At 36.4% G+C, this 7,328-nt stretch overlaps 1 protein-coding gene across 4 annotated transcripts in view; it reads right to left on the reverse strand.

The window, feature by feature from the left end:
• RAP1A (RAP1A, member of RAS oncogene family) overlaps positions 1-7,328 on the reverse strand; it is an 86,017-nt gene that overhangs the window by 35,783 nt on the left and 42,906 nt on the right. Inside the window, exon 1 of one of the 4 annotated variants that reach the window (XM_010830820.1) lies at positions 4,742-4,809. The exons of the other annotated variants lie outside the window; for them this stretch is intronic. The gene's annotated coding sequence lies outside the window, so the exon portion shown is untranslated. Of the gene's footprint in view, positions 1-4,741; positions 4,810-7,328 lie in introns of those variants that run through there. 4 annotated transcript variants of the gene reach the window in all.

Genomic DNA, 7,328 nt, shown 5'->3' on the forward strand with positions numbered 1-7,328 from the left:
TAGGTTGGTCATAACTTTCCTTCCAAGGAGTGTCTTTTAATTTCATGGCTGCAATCACCATTTGCAGTGATTTTGGAGCCCAGAAAAATAAAGTCTGACACTGTTTTCACTGTTTCCCCATCTATTTCCCATGAAGTGATGGGACCAGATGCCGTGATCTTCGTTTTCTGAATGTTGAGCTTTAAGCCAACTTTTTCACTCTCCTCTTTTACTTGCATCAAGAGGCTTTTTAGTTCCTCTTCACTTTCTGCCATAAGGGTGGTGTCATCTGCATATCTGAGGTTATTGACATTTCTCCCGGCTTTAGGTCTTACATTCTCTTAAAAGTAATATATGCTAATTAGTACTATTAGCAGGCATTATGAAAAGGCTTATAATAAAAAGAGCAGTCACTGTATCTCCTTGTGTGTGTGTGTGCATCTGTGTGTTAGTCATTCAGCCATGCAGAACTCTTTGTGACCCCATGGACTGGAGCCTGCCAGGCTCCTCTGTCCATGTGATTTTCCAGGCAAGAATATTGGAGTGGGTTGCCATTTCCTTCTCCAGGAGATCTTCCCGACCCAGGGATCGAACCCGGGTCTCTCACATTGCACCCAGATTCTTTACCATCTGAGCCATCAGGGAAGCTCTAAACCTTAACCAATTTCCAACTTCTAGTTCTTTCTCTGAGTGTTCTCCATACTTCTGAGTAAGATATTTATACTCCTATCTCTTGATTTTTAGTTTTAGATATTGCTATTATGGTAGGTGAGAATTCTAGCTCTCTTAACACAGAGCAAAAGAATAAACTAAGATTACATTTCCTTTTTCATATAATGTGTGTTTATTCTGGAATTGTCTACCAACATTTTCTACCCAAACTTGCCAGATAATCTATCAATATCATACCCTTCTCTCCCCTGCTGCCGTCAAAATCCTTCCTGGAGCTTGCTGTAATCTGTACCAGCTGCTCTCTAGGCCTGCAGATGTCTATCAGTCTAGGACTTTATTATGTGTTGGTGTGCTTCAAAGTGCCTATCTACAGAGGTTACCACCACTAATTCTTCTTTTCTTTTGTCTATGGTTTTATTTTCCCCAACACCACAAAGGAATGCACTTCCAATATTATCATATCTCACAAATTTTCAAGAGAAGCTAGAATTCTAACGTTTGGGAAAGCTTCCAGTTTAAGCTGGGAATTAAATTATTTGTGTGTGTGTTTACACACACACACACACACACACACACACAGACACACACATATATATAAATATGGAGAAGGCAATGGCACCCCACTCCAGTACTCTTGCCTGGAGAATCCCAGGGACGGGGGAGCCTGGTGGGCTGCCGTCTACCGGGTCTCGCAGAGTTGGACATGACTGAAGTGACTTAGCAGCAGCAGCAGCATATATACATATATATATATATATATATATATATGTATATATATTTTTAATTGGAGTATACTTGCCTTACAATGCTGTGCTGGTTTCTGCTGTAGAACAATGAGAATCAGCTATATGCTTACATATATTCCCTCTCTCCTGAGCCTCCTATCCCTTCTAGGTCATCACAGAGCACTGAGGTGAGCTCCCTGACCACTATTATTTCTACTGCTCCTCCAGAAAATAAGGAAGTTGTCCCTATAGGTCGGCATCTTTTTTAAGTACACTGTCTAAATCAATTGAACAGTGTGAATATGAACTACAGGGCTGGTGACAATATTTTTTTAAAGAGAAAGAAAGAAAACACTATAGATCATTTTCAGTACTGTGTCATTACTTTTTCGAACCAGCATCGAAAACTTAAAAGAAGAAAAGCTTTTAAAAGCACAACATCTCCACTGCTTCTCAGGTTCTTACATTTCTTTGAGGGCTTCCCAGGTGGTGCTAGTGGTAAAGAATCTGCCTGCCAATACAGGAGACATAAGAGACATGGGTTCGATCCCCGGGTCAAGAAGACCCCCTGAAGGAGGGCATGCCAATCCACTCCAGTATTCTTGCCTGGAGAGACCCGTGGACAGAGGGGCCTGGTGGCTACAGGTCACAGGGTCACAATATCTCACAAAGAGTCGGACTGAAGCGACTTGACACAGTACATTTCTTTACTAAATGACACTTCCTTCTTTATATATTAAAAAGGATCATATAAATACTACCATTCTAAAAGAAACTCATCCATCAATTATCCCCAAACAAGTTTTTACTAAAATTTTTAATAAATTATGACTGAGACAATTATTCCATTCGTTGTACCCTTGATATTCTCTACAAATTCAAGTAAAGGATTAAAATGTTTAATCCAACCATATTACTTTATCAAGAGTAAAATTTCTGGCAAATTTGACCAGTGGTCTTGAAAGACTTAATACTAGTATGCAACAAATGCAATAATCTACCATTTGAAGTTATTCCTTAAAAAATGTGTTAGTAAGTATACATGTTTCATTTACAATAATCTTTGTAGCATCTGTAGTTACATCTCTTTTATTATGGTCTCTCTTCTGATGCATCCTAGTAGATCTGTTAATTCTATTAGTCTTTTTCTAAAAATCAACTTTGGCTCTGTTGACTCTTCATTGTTGGCTTCTTTTATATTTCTTTAATATCTACTTTTATGTCTATTATTTCCTTCTTTTCTTTATTCTGTCCTTTTTCTAATTTAGATTGAATGCCTGGCTCTTTCATTTTCAGCCTTTCTTCTTTTCCAATGAGTATCTCAGAGCCGCAATCAGGGATCTCTTTCTTCTACCCAAAGTGTATCTTTTAGAATTTCTCTTAATGATATTCTACTGGTGGTAAAACATTTTAATTTTTCTGAAAACTTTATGTACCCACATTCTTAAAAGATATTTTAACTTTAATAGTTATTTATTCTCAGCACACCATAGTTATTCTTTTCTTTTGGTTTCAGTTTCAATTTTTCCTTTTAATAAACTAGTCTAATAGTAGATCTTTTGAAGGTAATCTGTCTTCTCCTTCAGACTATTCCTGATTTTGTGCAAATTTAACTATGACATGTTTAGGTATTGTTTTTTCCTCTCCTGTTTAGGATACACTTCTTGAATTTATGCCTTTTTGAAATTTTAGAAATTCTCAATTATAAACTCTTCAAATATTATTTCTACTCGACTTTTCCTCACATCTGTATTCTGCTTTGATAACTGTTAGATCTTATGCTTTTCTTATATTGGTTAAGGTTAATACGAGACTGGGCTGATACAGTAAGAGATTCTACTATGGCTTAAACAAAATTCAAATTTTTTTCCTCTCTCACGTGACAGTAGAAAGGGACAGTTCAGGACTGGTTTGGCAGCTCAGCAGTCTGAGAGCTGAGCTCTTGTATCTTGTTGCTCTGTCATCCTTAGAGTACTGCCCTGTGCCACAGAGCTAAACAGTCCACTACCATGCCCACATTCCAGTCTATGGGAAGGAAGAGGATGGAGCTGGCGCATCTCTCTTCTTACAGGCATAAACCAGAAAGCTAAAATCTATGCACACAGAACTTCTACTTGCATCCAAATTGCTGAAACTGACACACAGTCAGAAAGACACTGAGATGGAAGCTATAGCTGGAGAGCAAAGCTTCCGACTAATAGTGATTACTCAGATGGAAAAAGAAATCAAGGGAATTTAGCAATCTCTGCCCCAATTTTCAAATTCTCTTTTCTTCTCTTACATATGCTTTATCTGTGTCTCTGCATTTTGCTTAATTTATTTTTCAGGTCATCTTCCAGCTCATGAATTCCCTAATCTATTGTTAAACCTATCTATTGAATTTAAAACTTGTATTTGTATTTTTCATTTCCAAAAGTTCTTTTATTCATTTTTTCTCAAAGCCATTGGTAATTGTTCATAGTCATTCTCCTTCTCACAGCATTATGGTGAAATGTTCAGAAGTCTGAACTTAGGATCCATACTGCCTGACTAGAATCCTGCTCTACTATTTACTAAACTCTGACTAGAACACTGACTACGAAGAATCTGGGAATGACACTATTAAACAGAATATGGGAGACTATCACTCTATCCAAAAATATTCCCTAAAAAAAAAAAAAAAAAAAAAGGAGGGAATACCTATCTTCTTTTAGCAACAGAGTAAATCATCATAAAGTACATCAGAGTGGACCACTTTTTATATGTAGTATAATCTACTTAGATGAATATTCTTCAGCAACTGTTATCATTACAGGCAAATAAAACATTTGTAAACCATGAAGAAAATTTTATAGGCAGTGACTAATACTTTCTATGTTGCCCCCAAAAGATTTTTCTTTAAAAGATAAGTCTTACTAAGTTAACTTTACTAATCTATGCTAAGTATATCAATTATAGAATCCTGATGTCAGAATCTTGACTTTTCCATAAATAGAGATATTTACTCTAATGTTATTCCCTTAAGGACACTGCCATATAAATTACATAACCATAATCTGAAAATTTAAGACTAACACTAAAGCAAGTCATAGCAAATTAAAAAAAAAACAAAAAAACATGAATTTAAAGAGGCTTCCCAGGTGGCGCTAGTGGTAAAGAATCTGCCTGTCAGGGCAGGAGACATAAGAGACCTGGGTTCGATTCATGGGTCAGGAAGACCCCCTGGAGCAGGGCATAGCAACTCCAGTATCTTGTCTGGAGAATCCCATGGACAGAGGAGCCTGGTGAGCTACAGTCCATAGGGCTGCAAAGAATTGGACATGACTAAAGTGACTTAGCATGCATGCACATGAATTTAAAATAATTTCTAGAGCAAAACAGCATACCTGTCACAAATTTCTGAAATCTTTAGAGACTTCACTTCTTAAAACCAACAGAAATGTTGTGATCTCTCCTAGAAGGGAAAGTAAAATGATGTGACCAATAACCTCTATAGAGCATTTTATCATGTACAAAGCTCTTTATGTTTTAGTTTACCATATCAAAACTGTATATGATTTCCCCCACTATAAAGATAAGGAAACCATCTAAGGTTTAACTTGAGTTAACGACTTACGTGCAAAGTAACTAGGAAGCTCTATTCAAACTTATCCTGACAGTAAACGCCATTCTCTTTCCAATGTATTCTGCTTTGTTACATAACAACAACAAAACAATATTAACAGCATATATTTACTGAGAACTTACCACATGCCAGGCACTACCATGAAAAATCCTCACAAAAGTCTTAATGAGGTAGGTACTATAATTTGCCCAAACCACACATCCAGTAAGAGAATCCACACTTCAAACTTTGGCAGCCTGGATCCCAAGTTCACACTCTAAAACGCTAAATCACCTCTACTCTTATATGTGCATAGACACTTGTAAATACATGGAATACCTCTGGAAGGAAACTGAGGAATTAGGGGACAAGGAAAGATTTTTACTGTATGCCTTACATACATTTCTTGAAGGCAACAAAGGGGAAGGGGTTGGGGTAGGAATTCACTACAGATATGGAATTTCATGGGGAAAAAAGGTGTAGATTCCAAATAATGAAAAGCCTAATAAAAAAATTATTTTAAAAGAGTCCAGGTGGTTTGAGCATTTACAATGAACAGCTGGGAGAAAGCTAGGGGGAAAGAATGAGTACATATGTGGTTTAAACAGTGATTAGGCTAGCAAGCTACCAAAGACCCTGTAAGATAAAAGACCTGAAATTTCCCTATCAGAGGAAGAAAGCCACTTAAGGTTTTTCAACAGATAATTCGAGGGAAAAAAAGATTAAAAAAAAAAAAAAGCTCCCAACTTCTATGAGAAGTGTGTAGGTAGGAACAAAGGATTGAGAAATTGGAGCAGGAAGTCCAGTCAGGAAAACAAAGAATGGGGCTGGAATTTGAGACACAGAGAGGGTTAGCCTTAAAGTAAGGGGACATAGTTCCGCAACACTGTTGTGAACACCAAGTCAGATAAATCATATATATAGCACTTAGCACAGTGCCTGGCTAAAAAACAACTACTACACTTTACTACTACTTCACTGCTTTACTACTGTAATTAGAGTTACTGGTATTTGGAAAAGAACTGTGGAAAGGTAATGCAACACAAGAGTGCACAGCACTGTCAGATTAGGAACCCCAAATCAGGAGGCAGCATAATAAAATTTACTGATTCTGAACTTTATTGAATTGAAGGGTCATCAGTTCTCTGAAAACTGTTAGCACACCGAGAGAAGAGGAGACAAAGGAACCCAAACTAAGAACCCCTGATCAAAAGAAACCCCTGGCATATCTGGATCCCTGTGTGAGCCTGGGAAAGTTATTTGTTAATATAGAATTTCCTTATTAGGGAAACAAAGCTGGATTAAGATACTGGTTCCTGATAATTAAACAAAATAACATATTTTAAGTAGGTACAAAATGCTTAAAACATGGGAGAAGTTAAATGCTTTCCCCTCCTAAAGTAAAAACACAGTATCAACATTTTGGTTTGATGAAAACACTGCCACATTAAAAAACCACTGCTCAGATTCTAATTTACTAGTCTGTTTGCTTTAAGAACTTCAAATCTATCTTAGCATGGCCAGGTTGTCATGAATTTCTGATTTGCAGAAACTCTGAAGGTTCCTGTGGGCAGAGCATTGGCTCTGTGACAAGAAATAACACACACACAGACACCTTTGTCTTCAAAATTTCCTGTTGAGGACAGTCTTAGTCCTAACCAACTTCTTTATATTTGAGATAAGAGGAGTTCAGAAGAATATAATAAGGAAATTATTTAAAGCTTGCTTTCACGAGACAATCAATTTGATCAGATCTAAAAACGGACCATTAAATAAGAACTAAACTTAATCAGGGGATATTGTGTTTTGTGTATAATGCTAAGAAATACACAAAAAATAATTGCTCTAAATATGTCAATATGCTTTTTCACCAGTAGTGTCAAATGCTAAGCTTTCATATAAAAGGGATAAAGTGGAAGCAGCAATGATTCTTGAGTGTACTATTCCCACCAAGACCCAAATTGGAGGTAAAATTACATGCAAAATTGGAATATAATTTGAGACAAATCCAAGATTTCAAAGAAGTTTTTTTACATTAAATTGAGAAAGTCTACCCCCAAAAGTCCTTGCCAAATTATTACCTAGGAATCTCCATTTTAATAAAAAATTTAGTAGACTCTGAAAAAAAATACATAAATATTGATTTTTAGTTTCTAGGATTTTTATATTGAAGAAGAGTAACACTGGGTGAGAGATTTCATTTTCTTGTAATGGAACCAAATGGGGATTCTATAAATGGGAGATCCTAATTTAGCAATTAAGAGTTATGTACTGCTGAACCACCTAGGTTTATAAATGGAATTCATGGTAAGAATCAGTTCCAAACATTCTTTTTTTGTATGGCCATGAAAACCCTAACAGATTAAGCT

Source organism: Bison bison, unplaced genomic scaffold, assembly GCF_000754665.1.
Source record: "Bison bison bison isolate TAMUID 2011002044 unplaced genomic scaffold, Bison_UMD1.0 scf7180017864519, whole genome shotgun sequence".
In the NCBI taxonomy this organism is placed as follows: domain Eukaryota; kingdom Metazoa; phylum Chordata; class Mammalia; order Artiodactyla; family Bovidae; genus Bison; species Bison bison.